The following is an 18256-nucleotide window of genomic DNA, read 5'->3' as shown; positions in this document are numbered from 1 at the left end:
ACATGCGGCTAAACATGTCACTCCCGGTCCGATTTGGGAGGGGCCCAGAGAAAACTACAGAGTCCGACATTGTTTTTGCAAAGTTACACACCGATTCAATGTTAATTTTAGTGACCTCCGATTGGCGTAACCAGGTGTCATTACTGCCGACGTGAATTACAATCTTACCAAATTTACGCTTAGCCTTAGCCAGCAGTTTCAATTTCCTTCAATGTCGCCTGCTCTGGCCCCGGAAGACAATTGACTATGGTTGCTGGTGTCGCTAACTTCACATTTCTCAAAACAGAGTCGCCAATAACCAGAGTTTGATCCTCGGCGGGTGTGTCGCCGAGTGGGGAAAAATGGTTAGAAATGTGAACGGGTTGGCGTTGTACACGGGGCTTCTGTTTAGAACTACGGTTCCTCCTCACAGTCACCCAGTCGGTCTGCTTTCCCGGCTGCTCGGGATCTGCCAGAGGGAAACTAACGGCGGCTAAGCTACCTTGGTCCGCACCGACTACAGGGCCTGGCTAGCTGCAAGAATTTTCCACGGTGCGGAGCCAAGTCCCCAATTCGCCCAGCCTGGCCTCCAAAGCTACGAATAGCTACACTTATTACAGTACCATTACTGCTAAAGGAGGCCGAGGAATAACTAAACATTTCACAACCCAGAGCAGAAAAGTGCGGGAGAGACAGGAGAAGCCGCCATGCTAAACCGGCTAAGAGCTAGTAGCTGCGCTAAGCTAGCGGATTCCTAATTCCGATCTCGTTCTTTCGGTCATGAGCCAAATCTCATGACCATAGGTGAGGATCGGAACGTAGATCAATCGGTAAATCAAGAGCTTTGCCCCCCTACTCAGCTCTCTCTTCACCACGACGGTCCAATACAGCAACCGCATCACTGCAGTTGCTGCACCGATCCGTCTATCGATCTCACGCTCCATCCGTCCCTCACTCATGAACAAGACCCCGAGATACTTAAACTCCTCCACTTGAGTCCAAGGACACTCCACCGACCTGAAGAGGGCAAAGCACCTTTTTCCGGTCCGAGAACCATGGCCTCGATTTGGAGGTGCTGATTTTCATCCCGGACACCTCACACTCAGCTGCAAACCGCCCCAGTGCACGTTGAAGGTCCTGATTTGACGAAGCCAAGGGACACTGGTCGAACGCCTTCCCAGATCCACAAAACACATGTGAGTGGTTGGGCAAACTCCCATTAACCCCTCGAGCACCCGATGGAGCGTGTAGAGCTCCTCAGACCAGAGAATTTTCTTTCTCATGGTCTGAGAGTCCTTCAAGTGCCTTTTGGCAAATTTCTTGTGGGCTGCCATGTGCCTTTTATGAAGGAGTGGCTTCTATCTGGCCACTCTACCATACAGGCCTGATTGGTGGATTGCTACAGAGATGGCTGTTCTCCTGGAAGGTTCTCCTCTCTCCACTGAGGAATGCTGGAACTCTGACAGAGTGGCCATTGGGTTCTTGGTCACCTCCAAGACTAAGGCCCTTTTCGCTCAATGGCTCAGTTTAGACGGGCGGCCAGCTCTAGGAAGAGTCCTGTGGATCTGAACCTTTGCTCATTGGGACCGTCAAAGCAGCAGAAATGTTTCTGTACCCTTCCCCAGATTTGTGCCTTCAGACAATCCTGTCTCAGAGGTCTACAGACAATTCCTTTGACTTCATGCTTGGTTTGTGCTCTGACATGCACTGTCAACTGTCAGACCTTATGTGTAGACAGGTGTGTGCCTTTCCAAATCATGTCCAATCAACTGAATTTACCCCAGGTGGACTCCCAGTTAAGCTGTAGAAACATCTCAAGGGTGATCAGTAGACACAAGATGCACCTGAGCTCGATTTTGTGCTTCATAGCAAAGGCTGTGAATACTTATGTTACATTTATGTACATTACATGTATGTGTTTTTTATTTTGAATAATCTGCAAAAATTTCAAAAACTCTTTTTTCACATTGTCATTATGGCAGTACTACAGTATTGGTGTAAGAGTTTTAGCAATAAAATGAATTTCATCAATTTTGGAATAAGGCTGTAACATTAAAAAAAATGTGTAAAATGTGCAGCGCTGTGAATATGTTCTGGGTGCACTGTATGCAGTTTTTTTTTTTTTTTTTTAATCAACTACAGCTCAGTATTCAACACCATAGTCCCCTACAGACTGATTACCAAGGTCATGGATCTGGGGCTGAACACCTCGCTTTGCTACTGGATTCAGAGCTTTCTGATGGAGAGACCACAGGTGGTGAGGATAGGCAACCGTACCCCCAGCTCCCACGCTCTCAACATCAGAGCCACCCAAGGTTGTGTCCTGAGTCCTTTACTGTACTCCCTCTACACAAGACTACAGAGCCACTCCCTCCTGTAGCATCATTATGAAATTAACAGATGACAGTGATGGTAGGCCTGATTTCCAACAAGGACACTGCCTATATCGAGGATGTGGAGGCACTGTCGTCATAGTGCAGAGAAAAACAACCTGGAGCTGAATGTCTCCAAATGTCTCCAAAACAAGAGACATGGTGGCTGATTTCAGGAAGGACAAACAGAGGTACTGGTAATGTTACTGCTGCAAATAAGTATTTGAACACCTGTGAAAATCAATGTTAATATTTGGCACAGTAGACTTTGTTTGCAATTACAGAGGTCAAATGTTTCCTGTAGTTTTTCACCAGGTTTGCACACACTGCAGCAGGGATTTTGGTCCACTCCTCCATACAGATCTTTTCCAAATCTTTCAGGTTTGGAGTTTCAGCTCCCTCCAAAGTAAGAAGCCTTGAATACTTGACTGGACTGGGTTGCTTGACGAGAGGACGTTTCGCTTCAAATCACAGAAGCCTCCTCAGCTAAAATTCTTGCTCTGGAAGTCTGACTTCTGTCTGACTCTTGTAGAGAAGAATAAAACAGAAGCCAACAAAAGCTGGAGTTTTAAACCTAACCAGACCCCTCCTACTGAGAGGCAGACTGCTATAGGCTAGTGACTAAACAATAGCTCTAATTAGCAACTATTGTGCTCTAGTTAGCACACCTAATGACAGGACAGCTGTCCCTCTAATGATGGGGATGGATGCCTTTCTGATGGCTCCCTTGATGACGTGAATGACTCATTACCATGACTGAAACTCCTTTGACCTGAGTACCCCATTGTAAACAGGGGATAAATTGTGTCTCAGACCCCCTCCCCGGTTAAGGCTGGGTTTCAAACGTTTCACAAAGAATGCCTCCTTGACCCCTCTCTCAAACCATTTCTTCTCTCTGACTAATATTTTAACTTCCTTGTCCTTAAACATGTGGTTAGTGTCTTTAAGGTGGAGATGAAAAGCAGACTGAGGTCCACTGGCGCCCTCTCTGCGGTGCTGGTATAGCCTTTGTGCAAAGGTTGCTTCGTTCACCTATGTAGTGTTCGTTACAGTTTTCCTGACATCTGATAGAATACACTACATTGCTCTGTTTGTAACTAGGGATCATGTCCTTAGGTGAACTAATTTCTGTCTCAAGGTGTTAACCGGTTAAAGTAAACTGGGATTTTGTGCTGTCTGAAGATCCTCTGTAGTTTTTCCCATACTCCATGCTAAATAAGGGACAAAGAGAGCTCCCTCCAAAGATTTTCTATTGAGTTCAGGTCTGGAGACTGGCCAGGCCACTCCAGGACCTTGAAATGCTTCTTATGGAGCCCCTCCTTAGTTGCCCTGGCTGTGTGTTTGGGGTCATTGTCATGCTGGAAAACCCAGCCATGACTCATCTTCAATGCTCTTACTGAGGGAAGGAGGTTGTTTGCCAAAATCTTGCAATACATGACCCCATCCATCCTCCCTTCAATATGGTGCAGTCGTCCTGTTCCCTTTGCAGAAGAGCACCCCCAGAGTATGATGTTTCCACCCCCATGCTTCACGGTTGGGATGTTTTCCTGGGGTTGTTCTCATCCTCTAAAGATGGTAAGTGGAGTTGATTCCAAAAAGCTCTATTCTGGTCTCATCTGACCACATGACCTTCTCCCATGCCTCCTCTGGATCATCCATGGTGATCACTGGTGAACTTCAATGGGCCTGGACATGTGCTGGCTTGAGCAGGGGGACCTTGCTACCCTGCAGGATTTTAAACCATGACAGCATCATGTGTTACTAATGTAATCTTTGTGACTGTGGTCCCAGCTCTCTTCAGGTCATTGACCAGGTCCTCCTGTGTTGTGAAAGTGTAGTGACACAGACCCACAACAGGGGGCATAAATGACGGACAATGAAAGAGTCCGAATATGAACACTTTACTGTTGTGAATGAGAACAACCACAACACAGAGGAAGTGAAATTTTGCAACAGTCAATCACAAGGGTGACGTGTGGGCAGGCTCGAGGATAGGAAGACGTCTGTCCTGAGATGAACCGGAACCACACAATTTCCTCCGCCACCAAACCCGGAGAATACTGGAGCCGCCAAGTCCGAGTCCCCAGGTTGGCCACCGTCTTCGAAGGTCGATCTGGTACTGCTGGCAGGGAGCAGAGACAAAGATATGGGTGTGTGCACACCCAATAACAACAACCAAGGGAGAGTCACACTCCACCTCAACACCACTCGTGCAGCTCCTGTCTCAGTACTTATCTGGTGGGAAGTAAAGCGAAGCTGTCGCCGGTCACGCAATCCCCAAGATAGCACTCCGCAGGAAAACAGCTGCAAAAACGAGTCTCTAGACAAAGTTAATATGACAAAAAATCAGGCTGAGAACGTTACTTTAACGGTTCGACGATATCTCGGCAATGAGGTGGAGATGACGTCCGGGTTTATGGAGTGAGATGATGAAGCATGGATGGGTGACAGCTGTCAAGAGATAATGACAGCTGTCACCCCGGCTGTGTCCGTGGCGGCAGCGCCCTCTCGTGCCTGAAGCCCGCACTTCAGGCAGGGCGCCCTCTGGTGGTGGGCCAGCAGTACTCCTCTCTGGCAGCCCACACAACAGGACCCCCCCCTCAATGGGCGCCTCCTGGTGCCCGACCGGGTTTATCGGGGTGTCGACAGTAGAAATCGGCCAGGAGGGCTGGATCCAGGATGAAGCTCCTCTTCACCAAGGAGCGTTCTTCGGGTCCATACCCCTCCCAGTCCACCAGAAACTCCTTTGACCTGAGTACCCCATTGTAAACAGGGGATAAATTGTGTCTCAGACCCCCTCCCCGGTTAAGGCTGGGTTTCAAACGTTTCACAAAGAATGCCTCCTTGACCCCTCTCTCAAACCATTTCTTCTCTCTGACTAATATTTTAACTTCCTTGTCCTTAAACATGTGGTTAGTGTCTTTAAGGTGGAGATGAACCGCAGACTGAGGTCCACTGGCGCCCTCTCTGCGGTGCTGGTATAGCCTTTTGTGCAAAGGTTGCTTCGTTTCACCTATGTAGTGTTCGTTACAGTTTTCCTGACATCTGATAGAATACACTACATTGCTCTGTTTGTAACTAGGGATCATGTCCTTAGGGTGAACTAATTTCTGTCTCAAGGTGTTAACCGGTTTAAAGTAAACTGGGATTTTGTGCTGTCTGAAGATCCTCTGTAGTTTTTCCCCTACTCCTGCTAAATAAGGGACAAAGGGAGCTCCCTCCAAAGATTTTCTATTGAGTTCAGGTCTGGAGACTGGCCAGGCCACTCCAGGACCTTGAAATGCTTCTTATGGAGCCCCTCCTTAGTTGCCCTGGCTGTGTGTTTGGGGTCATTGTCATGCTGGAAAACCCAGCCATGACCCATCTTCAATGCTCTTACTGAGGGAAGGAGGGTGTTTGCCAAAATCTTGCAATACATGACCCCATCCATGCTCCCTTCAATATGGTGCAGTCATCCTGTCCCCTTTGCAGAAGAGCACCCCCAGAGTATGATGTTTCCCCCCATGCTTCACGGTTGGGATGTTTTCCTGGGGTTGTTCTCATCCTCTAAAGATGGTAAGTGGAGTTGATTCCAAAAAGCTCTATTCTGGTCTCATCTGACCACATGACCTTCTCCCATGCCTCCTCTGGATCATCCAGGTGATCACTGGTGAACTTCAAATGGGCCTGGACATGTGCTGGCTTGAGCAGGGGGACCTTGCTACCCTGCAGGATTTTAAACCATGACAGCATCATGTGTTACTAATGTAATCTTTGTGACTGTGGTCCCAGCTCTCTTCAGGTCATTGACCAGGTCCTCCTGTGTTGTGAAAGTGTAGTGACACGGACCCACAACAGGGGGCATAAATGAACGGACAATGAAAGAGTCGAATATGAACACTTTACTGTTGTGAATGAGAACAACCACAACACAGAGGAATGTGAAATTTTGCAAACAGTCAATCACAAGGGTGACGTGTGGGCAGGCTCGAGGATAGAAGACGTCTGTCCTGAGATGAACCGGAACCACACGATTTCCTCCGCCACCGAACCCGGAGAATACTGGAGCCGCCAAGTCCCGAGTCCCCAGGTGGCCACCGTCTTCGAAGGTCGGATCTGGTACTGCTGGCAGGGAGCAGAGACAATAAGATATGGGTGTGTGCACACCCAATAACAACAACAAGGGAGAGTCCACCTCCACCTCAACACACACTCGTGCAGCTCCTGTCTCAGTACTTATCTGGTGGGGAAGTAAAGCGAAGCTGTCGCCGGTCACGTCAATCCCCAGATAGCACTCCGCAGGAAAACAGCTGCAAAAACGAGTTCTCTAGACAAAGTTAATATGACAAAAAAATCAAGGCTGAGAACGTTACCTTAACGGTTCGACGATATCTCAGCAATGAGGTGGAGATGACGTCCGGGTTTTATGGAGTGAGATGATGAAGCATGGATGGGTGACAGCTGTCAAGAGATAATGAGTGACAGCTGTCACCCCCGGCTGTGTCCGTGGCGGCAGCGCCCTCTCGTGCCTGAAGCCCGCACTTCAGGCAGGGCACCCTCTGGTGGTGGGCCAGCAGTACGTCCTCTTCTGGTGGCCCACAACACTCCTGTATAGTTCTGAGCTTTCTCAGAATCATCCTTACCCCACAAAGTGAGATCTTGCATGGAATCCCAGACTGAGGGAGATTGACAGCCATCTTGTGTTTCTTCCACTTTCTAATAAATAATCATACAGTTGTTGTCTTCTACCAAGCTGCTTGCCTGTTGTCCTGTAGTCCCCCCAGCCTTGTGCAGGTCTACAGTTTTGTCCCTGGTGTCCTTAGACAGCTCTTTGGTCTTGGCTATGGTGGACAGGTTGGAGTGTGATTGATTAAGTGTGTGAACAGGTGTCTTTTATACAGGTAACAAGTTCAAACAGGTGCAATTAATACAGATAAAGAGTGCAGAATGAGGGCTTCTTAAAGAAAAATCAACAGGTCTGTGTGAGCCAGAATTCTTGCTGGTTGGTAGGGGTCAAATACTTATTTGCAGCAGTAACATGCAAATAAATTATAAAAAAAAAAAAAAAGGAAAAGGAAAAAAAATCATACATTTGTGATTTCCGGATTTTTTTTTTTTTTTTTTTAGATTATGTCTCTCACAGTGGACATACACCTAAGATGAAAATTTCAGACCCCTCCATGATTTCTAAGTGGGAGAACTTCGCAGGGTGTTCAAATACTTATTTTCCTCACTGTATGTGTATGTATTCTGCTGTCCTACCATGGGATGACTGTGTGTCACCCTGTAAGTTTAGCTTCTTGTTTATGTTTCTGCTGCAGCATTTTGCACAGAGCATATTTGAATGGAGGCTCATGCACAACACCAAGTGTAACAGTATTGGGATCTGGTTGCGGTGCTGAGTGTGACTCGTCAGGTAGATCACAGCTAAATTTAGCCCATGGTTCTGGTAACAAAGCAGGTATCATTGCAGGGTTGTGCATGTGGAACAATGTTCTAACATATTAAGGAAACCACTGCATGTATCTCAGGTTTCTCTGCAACATCTTTGAGAGAGGTCAATTGAGTTTCAACAATTACATTCAATAAAATGAATGGAAAAATACACACAATGTGGTTTAATTATCAAACATTAGTTTTATTTGAAAAGACACTGTTTCTTTTGCACAGGTGTTATTAAAAGAGACAAGCCGAGCTCAGAGACTTTCTGGTGGACTTAATGGTGGAGATTAATATCACATGAGTGCATAAAGTAGGCCCATGAAAACATCACGTAATTCACAGCAGATAGAGTGCTTGGTTAACTGTGTTAAAATGATTTTTGAGGCATACTTTATGTTTGGAATTTTGGTCTATACAGGGAACTTTTAGGACAACCTGATAATAATGAATTACAATAGTCCAGCCTAGAGGAAATAAATGCATGAATTAGTTTTTCAGCATCACTCTGAGACAAGACCTTTCTAATTTTAGAGATATTGCGTAAATGCAAAAAAGCAGTCCTACATATTGTTTAATATGCGCATTGATGACATATCCTGATCAAAAATGACTCCAATTTTCTCACAGTATTACTAGAGGTCAGGGTAATGCCATCCAGAGTAAGGATCTGGTTAGACCCATGTTTTCTAAGATTTGTGGGGCCAAGTACAATAACTTCAGTTTTATCTGAGTTTAAAAGCAGGAAATTAGAGGTCAGCCATGTCTTTATGTCTGTAAGACATCCTGCAGTTTAGCTAATTGGTGTGTGTCCTCTGGCTTCATGGATAGATAAAGCTGGGTATCATCTGCGTAACAATGAAAATTTAAGCAATGCCGTCTAATAATACTGCCTAAGGGAAGCATGTATAAGTGAATAAAATTGGTCCCTAGCACAGAACCTTGTGGAACTCCATAATTAACCTTAGTCTGTGAAGAAGATTCCCCATTTACATGAACAAATTGTAATCTATTAGATAAATATGATTCAAACCACCACAGCGCAGTGCCTTTAATACCTATGGCATGCTCTAATCTCTGTAATAAAATTTATATCAACAGTATCAAAAGCAGCACTGAGGTCTAACAGAACAGCACAAGAAGAGTCTAACCAATACCGGCATCACTGAAAGCAGCCAAAGATACGATATGTCTTTGGGATGGTTATGAGTAATTTTTTTTCTAATAGTTAAAATTTTATTAGCAAAGAAAGTCATGAAGTCATTACTAGTTAAAGTTAAAGGAAACTCGGCTCAATAGAGCTCTGACTCTTTGTCAGCCTGGCTACAGTGCTGAAAAGAAACCTGGGGTTGTTCTTATTTCTTCAATTAGTGATGAGTAGTAAGATGTCCTAGCTTTACGGAGGGCTTTTTTATAGAGCAACAGACTCTTTTTCCAGGCTAAGTGAAGATCTTCTAAATTAGTGAGATGCCATTTCCTCTCCAACTTACAGGTTATCTGCTTTAAGCTGCGAGTTTGTGAGTTATACCATGGAGTCAGGCACTTCTGATTTAAAGCTCTCTTTTTCAGAGGAGCTACAGCATCCAAAGTTGTCTTCAATGAGGATGTAAACTATTGATGAGACAATCTATCTCACTTACAGGTTTAGGTAGCTACTCTGCACTGTGTTGGTATATGGCATAGAGAATATAAAGAAGGATCATATCCTTAAACCTAGTTACAGCGCTTTCTGAAAGACTTCTAGTGTAATGAAACTTATTCCCCACTGCTGGGTAGTCCATCAGAGTAAATGTAAATGTATTAAGAAATGATCAGACAGAAGGAGTTTTCAGGGAATACTGTTAAGTCTTCAATTTCCATACCATAAGTCAGAACAAGATCTAAGATATGATTAAATGTGGGTGGACTCATTTACATTTTGAGCAAAGCCAATTGAGTCTAATAATAGATTAAATGCAGTGTTGAGGCTGTCATTCTCAGCATCTATGTGGATGTTAAAATCGCCCACTATAATTATCTTATCTGAGCTAAGCACTAAGTCAGACAAAAGGTCTGAAAATTCACAGAGAAACTCACAGTAACGACCCGGTGGACGATAGATAATAACAAATAAAACTGGTTTTTGGGACTTCCAATTTGGATGGACAAGACTAAGAGTCAAGCTTTCAAATGAATTAAAGCTCTGTCTGGGTTTTGATTAATTAATAAGCTGGAATGGAATTGCTGCTAATCCTCCCGCCTCGGCCCGTGCTACGAGCGTTCTGGCAGTTAGTGTGACTCGGGGGTTTGACTCATTTAAACTAACATATTCATCCTGCTGTAACCAGGTTTCTGTAAGCAAATAAATCAATATGTTGATCAATCAATCGATCTCTGCTCCCCTCCACAGCATGTCTTCTTCCTGGTTCTCTCCCTCAGCCCCAACCAGTCCCACAGAAGACTGCCCCTCCCTGAGCCTGGTTCTGCTGGAGGTTTCTTCCTGTTAAAAGGGAGTTTCCCACTGTAGCCAAGTGCTTGCTCACAGGGGGTCGTTTTGACCGTTGGGGTTTTACATAATTATTGTATGGCCTTGCCTTACAATATAAAGCGCCTTGGGCAACTGTTTGTTTGATTTGGCGCTATATAAAAAAATTATTGATTGATTGATTGATCAATTATTATATCATTTACTACAGGGACTTAGAAGAGAGAGACCTAATGTTTAATAGACCACATTTAACTGTTTTAGTCTGTGGTGCAGTTGAAGGTGCTATATATTTTTCTTTTTGAATTTTTATGCTTAATAGATTTTTACTGGTTATTGGTGGTCTGGGAGCAGGCACCATCTCTACGGGGATGGGGTAAGAGGGATGGCAGGGGGAGAAGCTGCAGAGAGGTGTGTAAGACTACAACTCTGCTTCCTGGTCCCAACCCTGGATAGTCACGGTTTGGAGGATTTAAGAAAATTGGCCAGATTTCTAGAAATGAGAGCTGCTCCATCCAAAGTGGGATGGATGCCGTCTCTCCTAACAAGACCAGGTTTTCCCCAGAAGCTTTGCCAATTATCTATGAAGCCCACCTCATTTTTTGGACACCACTCAGACAGCCAGCAATTCAAGGAACATGCGGCTAAACATGTCACTCCCGGTCTGATTGGGGAGGGGCCCAGAGAAAACTACAGAGTCGGACATTGGTTTTGCAAAGTTACACACCGATTCAATGTTAATTTTAGTGACCTCCGATTGGCGTAACCGGGTGTCATTACTGCCGACGTGAATTACAATCTTACCAAATTTACGCTTAGCCTTAGCCAGCAGTTTCAAATTTCCTTCAATGTCGCCTGCTCTGGCCCCCGGAAGACAATTGACTATGGTTGCTGGTGTCGCTAACTTCACATTTCTCAAAACAGAGTTGCCAATAACCAGAGTTTGATCCTCGGCAGGTGTGTCGCCGAGTGGGAAAAAACGGTTAGAAATGTGAACGGTTGTGGTGTGTACACGGGGCTTCTGTTTAGAACTACGCTTCCTCCTCACAGTCCCCAGTCGGCCTTTTTCCCGGCTGCTCAGGATCTGCCAGAGGGAAACTAACGGCGGCTAAGCTACCTTGGTCCGCACCGACTACAGGGGCCTGGCTAGCTGTAGAATTTTCCACGGTGCGGAGCCGAGTCTCCAATTCGCCCAGCCTGGCCTCCAAAGCTACAATAAGCTACACTTATTACAAGTACCATTACTGCTAAAGGAGGCCAAGGAATAACTAAACATTTCACACCCAGAGCAGAAAAGTGCAGGAGAGACAGGAGAAGCCGCCATGCTAAACTGGCTAAGCGCTAGTAGCTGCGCTAAGCTAGCGGATTCCTAAAAACACACAGTGAATAATGTGTAAATAATTTAGAGGTGATTCAGCAGAGGGAGTGCTTTAGTTAAGGCACGTGAAGATTACACTGTGAAACAAATCGTTATCTAGGTAACTAGATCATCTAACTGCGCAGATTAAACAGCTAACAGATACAGAAAAACACCGCTGTGCTCCAGAACAGGAAGTGATACAATACAGCAGTGAGAGCCAACCACCAATAGGTTGAATTAAGTCTACTCCTTTGGTCTGTGTGAGTTATTTGGTGGGTCTCAGTTCTGGACTTGGAGCTGTTACTCTCTGGCTCTCTGGAGGATGGGATTACAGGGGATCCCTGACCGATCCCCGACAAGTGTGAAAAGCCTGTCAGAGAGCTGTGAAAACTGCATGGCTCCACATGGACAGATAGCTGCTGCCCATTCTCTCTCTCTCTCTTTCTCTCTTTGACCTTTCCACGCTGCCTTTTTCCTCACTTCCTCTCTCATTATGCTCCCCAGCTTTCTCACCTCCTTCCTGACTTTATGGTCGGCTCCTGTGCACACCTTATACCAGTCCAATAAAAGCTGTGGGTTCAGCGTAATCAAAATATGGGTCTGTTTGTTTATAACTGAACGGAGTTTTATTTTGTCTCACACTGCAGAATAGAATGATTAAAGGAAACTTTCTTTGCTTTATGATATTAAAGTGGATCCCAGTGGGCACTGCAGAGTTGTATTGACTTTTTTTTTGGTTGAATTATGTTGCAGCATCAATCAATATGACATCGACATTGCTCCAACATAGATGTTGATAGAACATTGACATGTGGTTAGGTTCATGAATATTATATTGAACATCTCTGACCTACAGTCTACCATGATCCAATGTTAGCATTCTAAGTTGATTTAATTTTCAAATCCAACATATTCTCTTCTTTGATTCCACACCTGACTTCAGCATAGATCAAAGTTGGATCAGAGTTGAATCTATGACATTTTTCTGCTGCTGGAATTAACTTCCATTCTCTTCTTTGATTCAACATCAGACTTCAGCATGGATCAAAGTTGGATCAAAGTTAAATCTATGCAATTTGCTCACTGGGATTAACTTCCTTTGCTTCCAAATAAATCGTATACACAACTTTTTTTGTTCTCCATGTCTAGAACGTAAGGCTTTCACACAGACACGTGGAAAGTAAAACTGTAATAAGGGATTTGTTGATGTCACTCGCTTCAAGTGGTTTTGTTTCTTTGACAGAAATTCAGTATGTCTGGAAAATGTCAAGTCCACAGTGCTGAAACACTGATACTGACACGACACCACTTGAGTGAGTCCGGTGGAGTAAAAAAAAAAATCCTTCTTTAAGTAGGGAACCCACCTTCACAACACACCCAACACACTCCAACATAATTATGACACAGTATGTCCCATGCACCCCGATTCATTTGTCTCTCAGACGTGTTGTAAGTGGGTCGCAAGTGTGTTGCAATTTTTGAAAAGTACACCATGAAGAAGGCACAGTTTTACAACAGAGTCAAGACAGACAACACGCAGTGCTCAAACAGTGGGTTTTTAAATCGTCTGCACAAATCCAATATGGAGGGGAGGCTGTTGCGTTGGTAGCCATTTTGTAGTATTATATACATATTACTGTGACGTGGTAGAGAACAAATCAGAGAAGAAGACACAAGTGCTGTGTGAGAGAAAGTCCACGTATCACGATCCACATTCTACAACAGACAAGAAGATCATGAGTATATTTATTTTAGGATCATCTCTGACAAAATGAAACTACATTGTCCCACCATTCGCCCTATTGACGTAGCCCATAATCCCTTGCGCGCCAGAGTGTTTGCAGTCAAAACAACATAGAGAAATCACATTGCATTGCAAATGAACATTATATTACCAAAATGTAATTTTTTTAATGCTTTTCATCACTTTAATAAAAACTGCAGCATGAAAACTTGCGAAACAAATATTCCAAATAATCCATGTTGCTATGTTAACCTGCGTGGAATTTAATAAATGCAAACTGAATTTCAGACATTTTTATATATTACTCTGTAACAAACTGAACAAACAGTGCTGTAAAGGACAATAAGCAGATGTTAAAGAGCAACTTCACTTTCCCCCAGAACGACATGAACAGGAAGCAATCGTGGCTCATAGCGATTCCTATTGAAAATAACGAAGGAACAACCCGAGCTTCTCGCATGTTTACATAAACAACACAATAACAACCTCTAAAACCCAGATAATATATTCACAAGAGTGTTAAACACAATATCAAAGAGTTTTATGATATAGTAACAGGCTAAAAAAAGTGCTTTTTTTTCCCTGGGCTTAGCCTACGCTTCAGTTTCTGCAACTGTATGAGGTGCTGCCCCCATGGCAAAGGGCTAGTTGACATCATCATCATCATCATCATCATCATCATATATCCTGGGATTATTTCTGCTGCACATGCCCGACTTCTGGTTGTTGGAGGAGAGCGAGAGCCTGGGGTTGGGGTAGGCAGCAGGTGACTAGCTCCTTGTACAGAGGCCCTCCAACCAACTCGGTCCAGCGGTCAGTGATGGCCAGATTGCTGACTTTCATGTCGGTTGTGACACAGTCAGACCAGTCTTCTTGGGTCTTCCTCGTCCTCTTCGACCAGTCATAGCCATACTCGTGATGGTGTTGATGGCCGAATCAGCATGCATGACATGACCGTACCAGCGGTCACATCTGTTAGCCCCAGCCTGACAAGGAGCAAGTCGATGGGGACATCATCTGACGCCTTCACACCATACATCCACCTCACCATCGCTCGGTCGTTGCTCTGCAGTCGTTGCAGGTCCTCAGCATTTAGCGCTCAGGTCTTGCTTGCATTCAACAGCGCTGAGTGCACACAGGTGGTGTACAACCTCCCTCACGTCCCTGCTGCAGTATTATGACTAGTCAATCTACAGAACCACTTGAGGCAGAGCCAAAGTTCTGCAGCACAGCAGTAAAAGCCTGAAGGTCCTCCGTCTTTTTATGAAGTAGTATTTGAAGGTAAGGTGTGCTCCTTTTGGCTTATTCTATTTTATCATAGAAAATAATTGACAACATTCAAAAAAGGAAAAAAGAAAAAGTACTGCATTGCATTGAATTGCACCAAATTTAAACATCCCATGGGCAACACGGTGGCTTGGTGGTTAACACTGTTGCCTCACAGCAAGAAGGTAATGTGATCAATTCCCACCTGTGAAGTTTGCATGTTCTCCCCGTTTGCGTGGGTTCCCTCCGGGTGCTCCGGTTTCCTCCCACAAGCAGACACGCAGGTTAGATGGATTGGAAATTTTAAATTTTCCATAGGTGTGCGTGTGAATGTGTTTTGTCTCTACATGGCCCTCGGTCAGACTGGCATCCTGTCCAGGGTGTACCCCACCTCTCGCCCTAGGACTGTTGGGATAAGCTCCAGCCCCCGTAACCCTTAAGTGGGGTAAGCGGTTGAAGATGAGCGAGTGAGTGAATCATTCCATAATGAAAAGCATCATCCCTGCATTGTGTCGTAGCCCATTTGCACTGTTATATGAAGGAGCGATGCACACTCCTAATTATCAGTAATTATAAAATGCAAAACACCTACTAAACTATCGTGTACAAATACAGTTTGGGAATGATTGCAGTTTACATTAATTTAGAGCTCTACTGCAGGTGCCACATGATATCCAGGCATTTTAAGATTTTTGGGATGGGTATTTATCTACTACACTGTAGCTGAAAAAGTGAACAAAAACTGCAAACTGTCCAGCAGATTCTGCTACAATTTGCTGCCACCTGGTGTCCATGAAATATTATTCTTCATTTCAATTGGAATAAGGTGCAACCAGTTAGTTTGAGCAAAGATCATTTTTATTATTTTCGGTGGGGGAAAAACATTTCTTAGAATGTGTTACAAAATCCGCAAAGAGCAAGAGAGAACTATATTCACATATTCAACATTGACAGGTGTTGAAACTGACGGACAATAAATACACTTTGCTATGAACTTAGGACACTGCAGACAAAACACACAACCACCCAACATTTTCTGCTCAAGTGACACATCGACATGTACAGGTGTGTGCATATTTGAGTTGCATGTGAAGTCCGTAACGAGACAACCTTTGCACGTTTTCCTCTCGCTGTAACTGAAACAGTAGTTGCCAACCCTGCTGCTGGAGATCACCTGCCCTACATGTTTTTCCATCTCTCCCTGCTCATTACTGCTAATTACATTGTTACCTCAGCCAATCGAGAGCTGTGGATGCAGCCGGTACACGCAGAATACATGCAGGGCAGGTGATCTCCAGGAATGCGGCTGCTGACCCTTGGTGTACATCTTTGGGCTGAAGGTGGGGGTGGGTGGAGGGAGGGCATTCACTTCTTCTCTTGCTTCTCATTGTATTCCAGGAAGAAGTCATTACAGGCAACAGTAGAGCGCCAACCAGTATGACAAATTCAGTGAAGTCTACCTCACCGTCATTGTTGGAATCAAGGTCTCCCATGACCTTGTCCACTGCATCATTTATCCTGTGCATTCTGCAGCCAGAGGATGACATAAGAAAGAGTGAATGAATGAAGGTACAAGGATGCAAACTGAAAAAGTTGTACATAACACACACGTTCTCTCTGCATCTATGTTTCCTTACCCCCAGGTAGTTGGCAAGCTCCGTGATCAGCATTTCTTTGAGCTCAGACTTGCTCAGCGTATATTTGTCACCATCTGCGCCAGAGTACTTATGGAAGGTCTTGATCATGAGCTGCATGGCGTTCTCCAGGGTGGAGCAGTTCTCTGAGTTGGGCATAGACATTCTGCTGAAAGAAGAGGGGAAGGTCACGAGAGGAAGCGGCAAGAACAGCTCACATCAGAACTCCTGCCTGCAGACATATGCTCTCTGGTGCATGAAGGCCGGCCCGGCAAAAATCAATACAGGATGAAGCCTATCTCAGAGGTCATGTTCAAGCCTTCTTGTTTTTTCTTGCTTCAAATGCTGCTAGAAAAAGAGGAGTAACAAGTGAGTCAACGTCGCTACAGAACTATCTGTTGTGAGGTTTGTCGATACGATACGATGCGATGCGATGCGATGCGATGGGATACGATATGATACGATATGATACACTTTATTGTCCCTTCTGGGAAATTTGTCTTGGACTCCAAGACTTGCACAAATATAACTGCCATGGCATAATTACATAACTCATGCATATTGCACATAACTTAATACACACTCCAATGTTGCACATACCCCTTTTGCACAACAGTCTTGCACAGATGGCTTGTGGATATTGCACATATCCAAATTGCGCATACCCCTTTTGCACAGCAATCTCACACAGATGGTTCATGTATAATGCACATATCCCCAATACACATACCCATACAAAAACCAAACCCTGAGTCTGCAGGGTTCTGAGGTGGAAACCCTGCAGAACCCTGCAGTCAGGTTTGCTGTTTCCTCATCAGGAGCATTTCCTCTGTTGATAAGAATTGGCTGCACATAAACTGATCTGTGGCATGTTTGCCGCTCTGCCCCACGGAGACCGGACACAGTCAGAGGCTGGACATGTGAGCCAGCAGATAAGAGTGAAACTCAAAGCTGGTGGATGAGCAGGACACAGAGAATCAACCTGAGCCGGACTTCGCTGAAGTTTTGCTGGATGGCAGAGTCAGGTGTATCTTGTTAGTGTTCTTGAACCTGCATTGCACCGTGAACATCCTAACTGTCAGCAAAGTGTCTCCCAGTGGACACTGTGTAGGATTTCATGAGTCAATGGCTTAAACGTGATCACAGAGACTAATATTCACACTTAGAAGCCAATCAGACTCAGTATTTTCACTCATTTACACAAACATACTAAAGCTGCTCCATCTACGTATATCTTCATGTGGCAGCAAATATACATTAAAAGAAAACTACTGGAAAACAGCACAGAAAGAAGAGTTCTTTGTTAAGTACCTGAGTTGAGGATAAGTGCTGGCCTGCAGGTCAGGTGGAGACAGGGATGGTGATGGCGAAGGATGAGGATGATAAGGGGGACAACGTCTTAAATACTTCCCTCTCTCTACCCATCCCCACCTCTCCTTTGCTCCTCTCTCCTTCCTTCCCCTTCTCTGTTTACACATCAGACACCTGCTATTCTTTTATCAGACACAGAGTGTCCATCAGAGGTGTCATACCAACAGTAACTAATAATATTCATCCTTTCATAATATGACCATGATCAGAATTGATGTAAGCTGTAAGCCTCTGTGTGCTTGTGCTTGCGTGTGTATGACTTTGATCACGCAACAGCCGGGGAGAGGTGACATTTGCCATTTGGCACGCTTATGTATTTTGGGTCAAGGATGAATGCTGCGAAAATGGAAAGTTGATAGGACATACAGTAGTGTTCAGAATAATAGTAGTGCTGTGTGACTAAAAAGATTAATCCAGGTTTTGAGTATATTTCTTATTGTTACATGGGAAATAAGGTACCAGTAGATTCAGCAGATTCTCACAAATCCAACAAGACCAAGCATTCATGATATGCACAATTGTAAGGCTATGAATTGGGCTATTAGTAAAAAAAGTAGAAAAGGGGGTGTTCACAATAATAGTAGTGTGGCATTCAGTCAATGAGTGTCAGTTTTGTGGAACAAACAGGTGTGAATCAGGTGTCCCCTA

The 18256-nt window shown here is 44.6% G+C and overlaps 1 long non-coding RNA gene and 1 pseudogene across 1 annotated transcript; one reads left to right on the top strand and one right to left on the bottom strand.

The window, feature by feature from the left end:
* Nucleotides 1–3391: 3391 nt before the first annotated feature.
* Nucleotides 3392–12339, top strand: LOC117514360. The gene is made up of 3 exons (XR_004561868.1): nucleotides 3392–3402; nucleotides 10038–10040; nucleotides 12218–12339. It is a non-coding gene; the product is annotated as an uncharacterized LOC117514360 (long non-coding RNA).
* Nucleotides 12340–15774: 3435 nt separating this feature from the next.
* LOC117514359 lies at nucleotides 15775–17730 on the bottom strand (annotated as a pseudogene).
* Between the last annotated feature and the right edge of the window lie 526 nt (nucleotides 17731–18256).

This window comes from Thalassophryne amazonica, chromosome 7, assembly GCF_902500255.1.
Source record: "Thalassophryne amazonica chromosome 7, fThaAma1.1, whole genome shotgun sequence".
Lineage (NCBI taxonomy): Eukaryota > Metazoa > Chordata > Actinopteri > Batrachoidiformes > Batrachoididae > Thalassophryne > Thalassophryne amazonica.
This window is presented reverse-complemented; position numbering and strand designations above follow the sequence as displayed.